This window comes from Lactuca sativa, chromosome 7 (assembly GCF_002870075.4).
Source record: "Lactuca sativa cultivar Salinas chromosome 7, Lsat_Salinas_v11, whole genome shotgun sequence".
Classification (NCBI taxonomy): Eukaryota; Viridiplantae; Streptophyta; class Magnoliopsida; order Asterales; family Asteraceae; genus Lactuca; species Lactuca sativa.
Genome location: NC_056629.2, coordinates 157,211,312 through 157,227,513, shown reverse-complemented (window position 1 = coordinate 157,227,513; position 16,202 = coordinate 157,211,312). Strand labels below are relative to the sequence as shown.

Here is a 16,202-nt window from a genome sequence, read left to right as displayed (position 1 = left end):
ATAATCATTATATATATATATATATATATATATATATATATATATATATATATATATATATATATTCTCTTTGCTTAGCTACAGTAAACTCCTATCTATTTTGTCAATTTCGGCCCTTCTACTATCCCTGTTTATGTATGTGCGTTCAGATCTGTCACCAGGTCATTTTATGTCAATATTCATATTGTTTGTGTATACGTGTTGCTTCTCACCTCTTTTTTCTCCAATCGAATTCAGATCTGTGTAATCCCTCTTTCCCTTCTTCCAAACCGCTTCCACTTCGATCTCTTCCCGATTGTTCTAATTTTTAACCTGATTTCTTCTACTTCATCTACCGTCATTTCTCACTCTTCTCTCAAACGATCATCAGGTGCTCAGAAATCACAGAAGGTTCCTATCGATCTCCTCACATCGGTTATCACCTTTACCCTCCTTCTCTACATGCTCCGTTGATCAGTTCGTCAGTGTCTACACACCTTCTCTCAGGAGGAGGCGATGGAAACTAGTGTATAGGCGGATATCTCTACTTCTCTTTGTTGATGATTCTCACGAAATCAGTTCCCTCTTCACGTTCAATGTTCTTCCTTCTAACTTCAGATTGCCGATGCTTCATGAATGATATTCTTTTGCTACTATCGATGGTGTCCAAGACAGGCCTAAGAGGTTGGCAAAAAAAAACCCCTATTTATGGGTTTGGGTCTTTTTTGGTTCTTCCTTCACCGATATCCGTATGTTCCCGCCGTTCATTACTGATTTGGGTATGTATTTGCAACTTACGGCTTCACTCTCTTCGATTTGTGCTTGATTTTGGACTAGACGACTACAAATAGGTGATTTTTAATTTAGGTTTGTCAGAATCTATCACACCAGATCATTTGTTTGCTTTTTTTTTTGTCATCAGGCGTGATGAAGCCTACAACAACTGATGTCGGCTGCTTTTTGGTTGGCGTGTCTTCGCTTTTTGGGTTTACTTTCATATATGTTGTTTCTGCAATTGGATATTGTTTATGCAATTGGATATTGTTTATGCAATTGGAGAATGCGAGCACGAAAAAGAACACTAAGTGGTTGGTAGTTAAGTTACGACCGAGGAGGATTTCATCATCACCACTCACCACCTGATGCACTGCATCACCCTTGATGTTGTAATGAGATTTGAAGGAGAATTTGACTATGCACCCCAACTGGTCGATGAAATGCTTGAACTAGGGTATGTTGATTTTCAACCAAATTAACTATTATATAAAATTTTTAATGCATAAGATTTTCATCTGATTGAATCTATTTTGGTCTAATTATATATGGTGCTAGTGGGAAGTGTGTCTTGGCCTCAGAACTACAATGATTCAAATATCAACAAGCTTGGTAAGCATCTTCCTTACTAAAATATTGCTTAACTCGATTGAGATCCAATTATTTGTAGTTGTGTTGGTGTTTGATGTCTCTATTGTTTTTGTGTTTGATACCTGTATTGCAACATCTTACTTTCATTTTATTTCATCTCTAAGCATTGGACACTGGTATACTTGGATCCAATTAGACCAACCACAACCAAAATGTTCAAACCTTTGATTATTATTTTATAAAGGTACATGTTTTTTGCTGATTTTTTTCCCAGTTTTAACTGTTATAGTATATTTATTTCATAAGAGTTCAAATTAGGCCTCGTCACCTATTCTATTACTGCATTATTTATGAATTGGATTTCTTACTACAACCGGTAAAAACAAAAATGGCATTTGTTTCATTTTGCAAGGAATATGATTAGACTTTTTCCCATACCTTAAATCACAATGCTTGAAATCTGAAAATATGATGTCATTGTGGATGCTTGATGGCTATGGGTCAAGCTCTATGGATTTCAAATCAAGTGAAGGCTTCCAACCCCGTGGTGGCAGCTGCCTATGCTTCAAATATTGAAAAAATTGGGTCTGAATCTGGGCTGGATCATTTGTGAGAGGCTTATCAGAAGATGAAGATGGTGATGGTAACATTCCTTCATAGTCTTTACAAATATATCCAAAATTAATGATGATTTTGTTTAGGTTCTTTCTAATGAAACTTATGAGCACATAAGTTTTGCATCTTTACCTGTATGTCGCAACAAACAGTAACAGTTAATGGGTTTTCTAAGTTATACATACATATGACATATATACCTCTTGCATTCACAGACTGGATGAAAACTTGGATATATGGTTGCTATTGAACATTTTATTGCTGCCATTGCAAAAATTCAAAGTCAGGTACGTACATAATCTGATTGTAATTAATTCGAATTTTTCCATTTCAGAGGAAGTGACCTTAGGATTTTGTTTATTCTTCTCCCTTTTTTTAGAAAATACGAATGTTTCAGTAGGAGTGTTAATTGGACAGATTTAGGGGTTGTTTGATAGTTTCTGACCGAGTAAGATCAGACTGAGTTAGAGTCTAACTAGGTCTGAAGTTCTGATTGAAACTACCTCTGATTGAAACCTTGTTGTTTGATTATGGCTCTGACTAATTATACCGAATGTTGGAAATGACTATTTTACCCTTCTCTTCTATTTTCCAAAATTTGGTTGTTTTGTGTCATGGTGTAATTTCAATGGATAACATCCAAATTTCTTTGGTCATTTTTCATCAATTTCTTTTCATTTGTCTATTTTACATACTATGGACCGATGACTGTTTTTGCCTCACACCAAACTAGCAAGCGACAGCCATATTTGCAGCTTTATTCTACCCACTTTTCAATTTCTTTTGGGTTTTTACATCCGTCGACCTGCAAGTCATTTTCCATGTTTGTTGGCATCTATATATGTGTATCCTCCAAATTGTTTCAAGCTTCTGCAACAACACCAAAATTACTGTTATCACTTCCAATTCTCTAAATGTAAAAAATAAAAGAATTCATAGAAAACTGAATTTGAACCCATGGTAAAGGTTGTAAGCAAATAGAAACACTATACCTCTATTTGTTCTTGCAATTTCTTTTGTACTGTGCAACAATACCAAATAAACCTGGATCAAATTCAAACATAAATAAAGCCAAATACACTTAAAACAAGCAAACCTGTACACTCATCCATATATAATTTCATGAAGATTTCAAGAATTACTGTTCAGGGAAATAAGAGGACCGGTCGATTAATTACTTGGGCTTTAAGCTTAATGGGAATCGTCTCAAAAGCAAGTAGAAGGAAGCGATGCATGTATTAGAAATCTATTTCAACACAGTGAACAATCAATTTCAAAGAACTGAAGAATCGATTTCAAGCATATAAAAAAATCGATTTCAAAGAATCAATTTTATAGAGAGACGGGAATTGCAAACCTGTTTATTAGGTCAAAACAGGAAAATTCTTACCACTCTGGAGGAGGAGCCAGGTAGGAGACCTGAAGGAACGAGGTGGGAGGCTGAAGGAATGAAGCCTTGGCAAGCGAAAGAGAAGGGCATACGAGGGAGAAGATGATTTTTGTCTCGGTCAGGCTTTAATTTTTACAGGTCCCAGTCAGCCGTTCATTAGCCATTTACTGACCGAGTAAGAGCTCTAATATTGGTATCAAACAGCAAGACTAGGACTGAGTCAAATAAAACCTCTGACCGGACCTGGTCAGAATGAAATCAAACAGGGCCTTACATTGTCACCACTTGTGACATTGAAGAACTTTGAAGGTTCTATTTTTTTTTAATAATTCAATTTGTTCATAAGTAGAAAAAAACTGTTAAAAAATCTATAAATTTTTTGGATTCATGTTTTGATTCTTGATGTTTGTATGAAATGCAGGTTACTGAGTTATATTAATGGATTCAGTCGGAAGAGTGGATTATGGGTTTGTTAATGATAAAAATCAAAGGGCAAATGAAAACTATCAAGTGCAAAGATGTAATGAAATGCAACGCTGATGAAATCAATAAAAGCAAGGCAAGTTTGTTGTTGTTCAATGAGATTTTCATTATCATTTGCTAACTATCATACTTTATAACAAATTTTTGTATAGATTAAATAAGGCAACATCCGGAAAGGTGGCAATTCATATTTAGAATCACTGCCTTTAATGGATTCAATCATCTTATGACAATGAATTGTGGTTAGAATTGTAGCTTTTGCTTAAAATAATTTCTTTATAATCAATAAGTTACACTTTAGGTCCCCGTGTTTAGGTGGTGTTTTTGGATTAGGTCCTAAAAGAAATCTTTTGGAGTAGTATGCCTTAATAGAGATTTTTATGATGTTTTTGGTCTTTTCTCCCATGAAAAATAACTACTTTTCCCTTTTATCATTTATTTTAATTTTCAATATATATATATATATATATATATATATATATATATATATATATATATATATATATATATATATATATATATATATATATATAGAGAGAGAGAGAGAGAGAGGAGGGTTCAATTGAGAAAAAAAAGGTTGAGAATATGGAAATCATTCTCAGTCACTCATTTATTTTTGCCGCAAAAACCTCCGTCGTACCAGCAGAAATGGGAAAGGAATAGACATGTGTTTTCCAACAAAACATGTTTCCTTAAACTATGCTAATCATTAACTTAATATATACAAAAACATAGTTTTTTCGTTTTTTTTAATTTTTAAGAAGCTATTTTTATCGAAAAATGATTTTAAATATACCAAAATTTATGATTTTTTATTCTCTACAAATAGACATCCATATTGATATAGTTTTAAAATAAAAATAATTTTTTTTTTATATTTTCAGGTATCGTTATTCATAAGTGAATAAAAATGAACCAGATTTTTACTACAATACATTCGTTATTCAGTTATGAATAAAAACTATGATTATTTTTTTTTATTTTTTTTTATTATTATTATTTTTTACAATTTACGTATCATTCATATATGAATATAGCATATAATAAACATAGTATATTCATATTTAAATAGTAGACGATACATTCACTTATGAATATTACATAGTATATTCACTTGTGAATATTAGATGGTATATTCACTTATGAATATTAGATAATATTTTCATATCTGAGTATTACAGAGTATTACATGGTATATCACATGTGAATATTACATAGTATATTCATTTGTGAATATTAGATGATATATTCACTTATGAATATTATACAGTATATTCACATATGAATATTACACAGTATATTCACATATGAATATTATAATGTATTTTCACAAATATATATAACTTTTATATGTTATTCACATATAAATAACATACAGACTTTCCTGTCAAATGATCCAACCAAACATACCATACATTTCTATCCAAACAAGATTAAACAATAGCAAACAAACATCCATGGAATCATTGTCATCTGTTTTCTTTCCTGTCAAATGAAACAAACCAAACTCCCTTCGTTATCGTTGATTTCCAGTCAAACCCCTTTCTCCATCTGTTCATGATGAACACACCAAACCTGATCAAATCCTTTTCCCCCATCTACTCACCCGTTGAACATCGATCACCCAAACACCCACCTAACTGATTTACAATCAAAATAAAAGAAACGAGAAGAGGACTGTACCAATTGAAGCAACAACTGCCCCATCGAGATCCTTCAACACTTCCGGTCGATTACCACAGCCAAAAGCCACCATCTTCTAGACTATTTCTGTCGATTGGAACCTCGGTTTCCCTTTATGCCTTGGCTCGTTGACCCACTAACACCGATGCCATCTTCCCTTGCCTCCCTCTCTCTTCATTTCTCGCCGACAGGAAGCAAATGAGAGGCTGCGGACGTCCGACCCAATCTCCTAGCAAAACCAAACCCTCGCTTCTGGCTTCTTTCCGATTGCAATCTCCTAGCAAAACCAAGCACCTCCTCCTTTGGTCTAGTCAAAACCACGGAGACCATCTCGGTTTGCGAGTCGGGCGACGAACCTCCGTGCTTCTCCCCCTTAATCAGACGAAGACGAGCACCAGAGAATCTTCACCTTGGTCTCCTTTGCTGCCGACGACGGGAGGTGAACGAAGGGTTGCTGCAAAGCCCGCTATGTTCGTTCATCGATTCGCTTCTCGTTTTCCTCTCGACATCATCTGCTTCATATCCCCTTTACGGCTTTACCCGATCAAAAAAAATGGATTGATGATGGTTTAATCGAAAAAATCTGGATGATTGTTGAAAGTTGGAGAAGAAATTTGGATGATGAACGATGAATGGGTTTGAACTACAGATACGTATTTGATATTAAAGGTTGTTCTCATATTTACAAGTTTGCCACCGTGTCTTTATATGCTTGAATAAAATGACTGGCTGAGAATGATTCCCTCATTCTCAACCTTTTTTATTTTCTCAATTGAACCCACCTCTCTCTCTCTCTCTCTCTCTCTCTCTATATATATATATATATATATATATATATATATATATATATATATATATCAAAAAATTTCCAATTTTTTGGAATTGTTTGAATGTCGTCTTTTAGTTTTCCCTTTCAAAAAATGAATTCAGACTTTGCGGATTGAACTTGCAGTTTTGAGAGAAACAAATAGACCAAATTCGTAAGATGACTTCAAAAAATCTTAGGGTTGTCCCCTATAATTATCATTTTTTTTGTTGCTTTATGGTCTTAAAGTTTCAATGTTTTAACTAATACACTTCTTAATCTAACTGATACATGATAGAGTTAATTAGCTTTTATGTTTTTTGGTCATACAAAATAACACATGACTTTGCATAATGAATTAATTGGTTGGAATGCACCTGTTCCACTCCTTCAAGTTTATGGTTTTCTACTAATATAATATTTCCCCCTAGGTGTTTCACATTTTAATGACTTTTTTACTAAATAATGATTTTGACAGACGTGTTATTGCATTTGCACCTGCATTTACTTTTTTATTATGATAATGTACTACCTACAGTTTGTTATTATAAATTTCAGCCAATTTAGCCAAAAAAAATGTCCACATTTTCAATATGATATAGGGACCAAAAAGGTTACAGCATCCTCAAACAAGGACCAAATTTACAAGACAACTTATTTTGGAGAAAATTGAAAAAATTAGTTATAGTATTATAATTTATTTTTATTTGCAAATAAATCATCGTAAATTTGATGAAACAGGAAAGATGATTATTTGATGAAGGAGCAACAATATATGATAAAATCGAGACTCCTTTTGCATATGGAGATATGATGGGGCAAATGAGATCAGTGGAGCAATACATTTGATTTTGAGTTACTAATGTAATTCACATATCCATGATCGTAATTTTTTGTTGGGTTCTATTACCCATTTATTTTCCAGATTAACAACTTATTGCTACCACATTATATTTGTTGTGATATTTGAATATGGAGTTTATAGTCGCATTAACTGATTCAATGGAGCACGGAGTTGACAGATATAAAATCTCTCTAGGTTTGAAGAATATAAGATATTATCGTCTCACGATCACTCGTGATAATATCCATGAAGTGATTCCAATGAGCGTAGGTTGAATCCAATACTCAGAACTTATGAGCACTCATGAGTGTTGTAGCACCACCTTGTCCAACATCTTAGACCTCTACAAGCCCAACCCATGACAGTATTGATTCATATCTACTTCCAACATATGACCGACTGTGGATGGTTTGAATAACTTAGTCATCCAGGAAGAATGACCTAGTTATTCTGGAAGTCAAAACATGCAAAATGAAACACAAGAATAATTGAATCCAATATGGTCTCATAACTTATGAATATAAATAAACCACATTTTATTTATCACCATATGATTACATATTATTCATTGCATACTGTTTCAGCTATCAACTTTATTCTTGAATTAAAACAATAGTTGTCCCATGCTCCAAGCATGTACACTATGTTTTCTAAACACTAGTCATGCCATACACCAAGTATGCACACTATGTTTACCCATGATCTTTACATTGTGAAATAAACCAATTGAACCATGATTCTAATTTCACACTCCCAAATCCTTATTGTAAATGTAAGAATTCCATATCCTTATCATTTATTGAAATCTGCTAGATTTTAAACTTATATGCATTGGTCCCCTTGTAACGATTATGCACAAAGTCACAAAGACTTATCAACAAACATTACAGAGTATTCCAATGGAGATCAACTCCATGGAACCGAAGTCTCATATTCAAAGTTCATTGCCTTTGAACATTCTTCTTGCATTAAGTTTCCTAATCTTATACAGATAACTTTCACCTTCCCATATTCCCATTTTGACTATCACTTCTGTACAAGAGTTACCTCTTTTCAAAATATGTCAATATGGTCCTTCCAAAATGAACACCATACTTCCAACTGTCCCTAAACAACCAATCTTTGGTAAAACCTTATATTGTCCTCGACAATTGCTTAATCACTTTAGTCATATTCAATCCTAAACCTTTTCCCTTCTTAATGCCCCAGGCATTTGGAAAATTTTAGAAAGGATGAATATTATAGCACATGCAATCGACCCTATATCCGAAGCATATAGGACACGATTCATGATGTCTCACATAAAGACCAAACCAGTCTTTTGCTATAATATTTCCATTTCAATTTGCCAAGTTCTCATAATTTAGATTATGAAAAGGGATGCCGCAATCATAATCAAATTTTAGAATGCAAATAATGAACACATATATAGAATTTCCTTATGTTGAGCCATTCCAACATGAAATTCATATATATTCTTGACTAAATTTGATTAAAATCTCAATCTAAGCTTTTAGAATTGAAATGAAGTATAATTTTCTCTCCCTTAATTATAGCAAAACAACTTTTTCAACCCCTGCAGCCTCACGAATTGAAACTTTTGTTTTCTATAATTAATATTGCTAACTTGCAATACTTATCATAATTATCATGCTCCCACTAACATGATAATTATTAGCATAACACTTATGCTCCCACTAGCTTTGACGTGTACTCGTAAATCAGCTGGACTTCTAGAAAAACAACACCTTATTGGCTTTCTTACCAAAGTTCAGATTTCTGATACTAGATTGGTTTGATAAAACTTTATCAATATCATACACCTTATCTTAGATAGCTCATAAGTGTGTGTACACAATTTAAGAACTATGAAAAGGGATGCCGTAATCATAGTCTCAATTGTTTAGACCTTTGCCACTTCTCACAAGTCCATGTTAGTGTGTCGGTTAACCACACACGCTCCACTAACGACTTTCAGAATGCAAATATCACAATTGCTATCTAGTTAAAATATACTTAGTGAAAGTGTTTCCTCACCATCATTTTCATGAATTAGAGAGAAACCTTATGACACTTAGATTTAATGGTGTATGTGTTCTTATCGATGTGAATTATCAAAACCATGATCACAAGACAAGGTTAGTGACAAATCCAAACTCTTATGGATTGAACTTGTGCAATCTTAACTTCTTGCCACCTAGCAGCACAAGAGCCTGCCATTGCTTCCAAGTTGTTATGCAACCAATTGAGAACTCTAAGAACTCATATGCACGATTTGGACAATTTCCGGCAATGTGTCTAGGTGTTCCACAGTGAAAACAAGTCTTTTTCTTCACTGTGAAGTTATTTCTTCCTGCCCCTGGTGGCGTATCCTTGCTTTGTCTCTTATTTTTCCCACAAGCACAATTGCAGCAGGCACTTTGTTTCACTGGAATTGGTGGCCTGTATTTCTTAACGACAGGTTTGTTAGGAGTAACATAATTCGAAGCAACAAATTCTGAGTTCAAGGAGTCGTTGGTTTGTTCAGTAGTGTTCTCCTTGTTCTCATCTTCTGCTACTCTACCTGCACATGAAGTAGAAACATTAGTATTTTCAACCTAAATACATCCTGACACAAATCCAACTGGTTTTCCATATTGAAGATGTGCCTCCATGTAAATTTCTTCCTGTGTCATAGGGATGGATGTGTAGTTATGATTGAAAGGTGGAGGAACACTATCATACCCTAGATCCTTGTTTTGATTATCTTTGAATTTTAATTGGGTTTCAAATAAGGACTCGACTGTCTGACTTGACGCAATATAATTTTTGAAACTAACATCTGTTTTTCCACACTTAATTTTCAAAGTGTCAAGTTCTTCAGTTACAGTAACAAGTTGTCTCTTAATATAGTCATAATTTTCACACTTGTTGCTATACTCTTCCTAAAGATTCCTAAAGTCTTTGGTTTTTGCTTCTAATTCAACCTTAAGGGGTTTATGTCCTTTCCTAAGTTGATATCCTTCGTATTTTAGGTCCTCGACTTCCCTTTTTAGCAAATCATTATGTTCACGAAGAATTTTAATTGTATCTTCACAAGATGGAGTACATGAAACTTCATTGACCGGGATGTTTGCGGAACTCATTGTTTCTCCATGTTTCAAAGCGTCAAGCTCTTCAATTACATCAACAATACTAAGACTGTTGAGATCTTTTGTCTTCTTGATGACAACCACGTTCATATCCCATGATTTCGGAAGTGAATTTAGCAGCTTTTTGTTTATCTCGGACTTAGTCAAGAAGATCCCATCTATATTCATCTCCGTAGAGAGAGTGGTGAATCGCTGCAGCTAAGCCTCCAGGGTTTCTCCGGGAATGTAACTGAACATGTTGAAGTTTTGTCTTAACATCTCCGGACGACTCTCTTTCATGTCTTCAATTCCCTCGTTGACCTAAAAAACCATTAAAAGCACAACTAGAAGCCAAAATAAATCTTAAAAGTCAAACTAAAATTTAAAAATGCCCTTTGACTATAGACCTCAAAAGTCAACATTAAAAGTCAAACTCAAAAGTCAAACTTTTAAAATCAAACCGAAAAGCTAAATTTGAAATTTTAAAAATTAAACGAAAAAGTCAAAGTTTAAAGTCAAAGGTCAAACCTGAAAGTCAAAGTCAATTTTTAGGTCAAAAGTCAAAAATAAAAGTCAAAATTTAAAAGCTAAAATTTTTTTTGGGTTGAAAAAGGAATTTAAAAAAAAAATTGAATTTTGGGCTAAAAATGACAATTTGCGAAACTGGGTTCGAAAATGAGAGTTTTCAGTTAAAACGGAAGGAATGGAACAAGATTCAGCCTAGAAGAGATGGTAAGACGCGTGTTGAGTATAGAGGAGGCCCGAGTTCGATCCCTGGCACCTCCAAAATTCCTTCTTTATCCTTTTTTTTTAACAGTAAGCGCTGAACGAGGAAAGGTACCGAAGAATGTTGCTGAACGCTGAATTCCCTAGCCGTCCAAGCCGAGCCGCACACGTTCGAGCCGCAAACTCTGGCCGCAATCCTCCGGTGACCGCAAACCTCCGGCGACCATAAACAGTTTCCGGCTGTAAACCCTTCAAATGCTGTAAACTCTTCGCAGATTACGTGAAAAACAACTTTTTTCACCTCTTTTTGCTCCAAAAATCGATCAAAAACTCGTTTTTATCAAAAACGCGAAGATCAAACCCCCCTTATTTTTCAGAGATCTATCCAAAAACACAAAATTTTTTCGAAAACAAGATCAAATATCCTCCAGATCTGGCAAAATTGACTGATACAATCATTGCTCTGATACCAATTGTAAGTCCCGAATCTACCTGTGTATCAATCAGATCCGTTTGATGGTGTGGAATCCCAATCAAACGGATGATGTCAGATCAAATATAAGAGAAGGAGAAGAAGAATAATATGAATCTCAATGTATTGATAAATAGAATGATGATCCGGATACAAGAGATTCACACACACTAACACACACTTGTTCTTCTCTTTCTCTAGGCTGTACACTCCTTTTCTGTTCATCAATCGCTACTCCTCTCCCCTAACACCTATATGTATACAAGGGAAACATGGGCCATAAATGGGTTTACGGCCGTAAACCCGTTTATGGCCGTAAACACTGACCTGTTTACGGTCTTTACATAAAAACACATTTTCCTCGAAAAGTAAAGTATAAACCATAATATTGACCCAACAATGTATGCGTGCCCTAGTTGTTGTACTTGTTTAGGGCGGTTGTGACGATCCTTAAGAAAAGTACGGGTAGGTGTGGAAGGTAGTATAGACCTGTACCACTAAAAGCACATGATCCGTACGCGTAGCAAGGAAGTCACAAACCCTAAGGGTTTAGTCTCGTATTGTGATTATAGCTATGTGTATTGTGGCTTCTGATATATTTTGGTTTATTTTTAGTATGATGTTTACGAGAGGCTCGGATTCCGGTTGTGGAGCAAGTGGCCATGATAGGCCAGGGATGATTGATGATCAGATTCGGGAGATCATTGCCATTGAGTTGGTTTCTACTGTCCGGAGGTCTATGCCGGTGACATTTGGGTCTATCAAGATCACTATGATTGAGCTCTTTGATGATCGCTTTGCTGTACTTTCTGAGGCTGTTGTTGTTGTAGCTACCGCGACTGTTGCTATCACAGGGATTCAAGGGGAGAGAGTTTTTCAGTATCAGGACTTCAACAATAAGAAGTCTCTGGTGTTCGATAGAGTTCAAGACCGATTGTGGCGATGAGGTGGCTATCTGATGTGGAGGGTTGTTTATTCACATGTTCTTGCCCTGCTGACCAGAAGGTTAAGTGCGCACTGAACCTTCTTCGGTCAGGGGTGAAAGATTGTTGGAGATTGGTGACTGGCTCGTACACACCGAAGCAGAGAGATGTTGTTTCCTGGGATAAAACCAGACCAAAGGCTTCCTTGCTCGTTTATTAGTCGCCACCACCATTTGATGAGTAAACCCAAATTTTGAGCTTTCAATGTACCCAATCCAAGACATCTATTTTTTTTTTCTGCAACAACTTTTTGCCAACTGACCCAATGTATTTTGTTTTTTTCACCTGTGCTACCCCATAGGAATTTGCGTCTAAGTTGTTCAAGAGAATCTAAGATACCTTGTGGTGCTTTAAATAAGGATAGATAATAGGTAGGAAGGCTTCCAAGTACGGATTTGATGAGTGTCAATCGCCCCCCGAACGGCAATGTATTTGCCTTCCAAGACGAAAGTTTTGACTGAAATTTCTTCATTCGTTGTTTAGCAACCCATTCCTTAAAGCCTAACTTGAGAAATACTAAACTCGGTTTTAGTTATATTTTGATACTAGGTGTGAGACCCATGTATTATGGGTTTATTTTTAAAAAAATTAAATATAAAATTTTAACAATTTGAAAATTTTGAATTTATAAGAAAAATGAGAAAAATTTGGAATTATTAAAATTAATGAGGCTTTAATGTATTGAATACATTACATATATAAACCCTTTCTAATATATACCTTATATATATATATATATATATATATATATATATATATATATATATATATATATATATATATATATATATATATTACCTTACATATTAAATGTGGAACTTTAATTTAATAAAATAAAAAATACAATAAAATGACAAGTGAAAAATAAAAAATTTAAAATTTTTAAAAAATGTCATGTGTCTAAATGAAAAAGAAGACGACATGTGGCAAAAAAATCTTCATTTATTATAATAGATTGGAAAATGTTGTGGTCCAAGAGCGACACTTCTTACAGTGGCCCCACTAAAACCAACCGAGAAGCTTGTTTAGAGTTCCCAACAAACAATAATTTTTCCCAAATTTTAACTGAAATTAAGTGTCTTCATTCTTTAAGTTTATGATTTAGGTTTTGCTGACTTTACTTTTTCCTTTTACGTTTTTATGCAAATTTGTTGTTGCCAAGAACATAAAACAATATTATGTATTTTTGGATCATTGATATTACCTGAAATCCATATTTTAACATTTTGGATTATCTATTGGGCTAGATTACTTGGTGAGGCTCAAGCCCAATATATTTTCATGCTCTTCTAAGTTCTAACTGTGGTTATAAGTTATATCCATGAGATGCTACGTGTTTTTAGATAAGGTGACCATGATAGGATCGGTCTTCCCTGACGTTGGCTGAGCTTACATAATATATGACGTCTGGCGTACAATATAGAATAATAGAAATAATTGATGAATTAGGTATGCTCAATATAATTATATTGTTACAATAATAACTAATATTTATGAATAAAAAATTATTTAGAAGATTGTACATGATTCACATGAGTTTGAACATAACGTTTCTTGAGAGCAACAACTAATACAGTTAATCAATGCATAACTGTAAAAAAAAAAAATTAAAAAAATGGTTTTAGTAACATTGTATGGTTATATCTAAAGGGATACCCCACACACACACACATATATATATATATATATATATATATATATATATATATATATATATATATATATATATATATATATATATATATATATATATATATATATATATATATATATATATATATATATATATATATATATAAACATTTACATGAAAAGGTAAGGTTTTTATGAGTGGGTATACAAATCCATGCGTGTTGCTGACTTGACACGTCCGGAGACGCATGAGCACTAACCCTATGGCCAGTAGTGGTCGGGTTGTGATGTGGGTGCAAGGACGGGAGAAGACGAGCTTGGTGGTTGGCTATTCGATTTTTAGACCGTTGGACCTTTGATAGACCGTTTGCAATTTAATAAAAAAACAAAATCTTTTTCCATTTTTAATAAATGTCTTGATATATAAATACATTTAACATATTTTGGACACAACAAAACACACACACACACACTTTAAAAAAAATGGATAATTTTTAGGTTTAATTGCTTCTTCATCCGATGATGATTCTGATGATGAGTTGGTTTTGCACACATCGTTGTCTGCGGCAAAAGACATGGTACATGAGAGAGACGAAAGTTCAAATGTTAAGAAGAATCATAAAAAATGGATCAATTGGGATTAAGAGGCGGCAAGTGAACTTTTTGTACATCATTATTTTTCCCCTGATAGTTTATATGATATATCGAAATTTAAAGGACGTTTTCGTATTAATAGAAATTTATTCTTACATAGACTCGTTACGTTGTTCGACTGAACTCGTTGGAGTAGCCTAATCTGTAACAAAGCATCATACCAAAAAGGGGAGCTTTGGCTTCTGCAAATGTGTCGGTACCTTGGCCATAAAAGGTAGAAAAAGCAACCAAAGCGGAGCCCTTATAGTCCCTAATAATGACACCACCTGCTGCCATGCCATTCCTTGAAAAACCATCTGTGTTCAACTTCAAAATACCAAAAGGAGGAGGAGCCCATTTGATCCATTTTCCTTTAGGAATCTTAGGGGAGACCATAGGGATATGCATTACTTGGAAACAAATAGAATCATGAAAACCAGAAGAATGAGTGGGATAATCAAGCTGTAATGCAATAAATCCTTACACCAGTGCTTGACTTTATTGATAATAGATGAAGAAGACATAGCAACTGAATCATGAACGGATGCATTTCTAGCAAGCCAAATCTCCCAGTAACCAGAGAAGATAAAACTACCCTAAAAATCCCATTTTAGATTTGATAGGAACCATATCACATCCCGAATCTGATGAAATAGGATGAATTAAGACGATATTTTGTAAATACGTAATTATCTTGAATAGATTAACCATTTCTTTATTTTCCGATCGCCTGAGAAAAGAAAGATCTTGTTGTTTCTTTATCAATTTCTGATCTCTAGTGGACCTCTCAGTAGGATTCGAACCCAGATGAAATTCTGACCATCTGTCAGAGAAAAAAGAACGAACGGATCTTGTAGGATTCCCAACAAATTCTTCGATTTCTTCTTAAAGAAGATGATTAATCATCTGCTTCTCACGTTTCGTAAATAGACGGGACATTGAGGAATATCCAGAAAGGCATTTCGGGAATCGGTTTGATTCTATCTCTGTTCCTACCGATTGAAGAAAAGAAGTGTAATGCCCTGATCCTCAGGTATTAATTAATTAAGAATTTGTGGATGAAGCTCTACTCGACGAGTTGGTCGACCTACTCGTCGAGTAGCAGCGGGGTGAGAATACGTGTTTAGTGACCTACTCGGCGAGTCCACTATTGGGACTCGGCGAGTAGGAGTTGGCAAATGAAACCCTAATTCGTGTGTGTGTGCGTTGGTGTGGGTTTGAAGCTTGGAAAAGAGGATCTTGGAGGAAGGAAGCTAAGAGTGCAAAGGAAATTGAAGCAAGAAAGGAGTGGGAAGCGATTTTTGCCTCAGCTAGCATTGTTTGAAGGTATCAAAGTACCATTCTTACTTCCTTTTCTTCCCTTTTGTTGAGTTCTAGGTTTTTTTTATGGATTTTAAAGTTGGGATGTTGAGCTATGGGCTAGATCTGAAGTTGTAACTTCAGATCTAGACCCTCCTTGGATGCTAGAGTCATAAAGTTGTT

At 34.5% G+C, this 16,202-nt stretch overlaps 1 long non-coding RNA gene across 1 annotated transcript; it reads left to right on the top strand.

The window, feature by feature from the left end:
• Positions 1-247: 247 nt before the first annotated feature.
• Positions 248-2,355, top strand: LOC122195041 (uncharacterized). The gene is made up of 3 exons (XR_006184970.1): positions 248-758; positions 902-1,210; positions 1,312-2,355. It is a non-coding gene; the product is annotated as an uncharacterized LOC122195041 (long non-coding RNA).
• Positions 2,356-16,202: the final 13,847 nt, after the last annotated feature.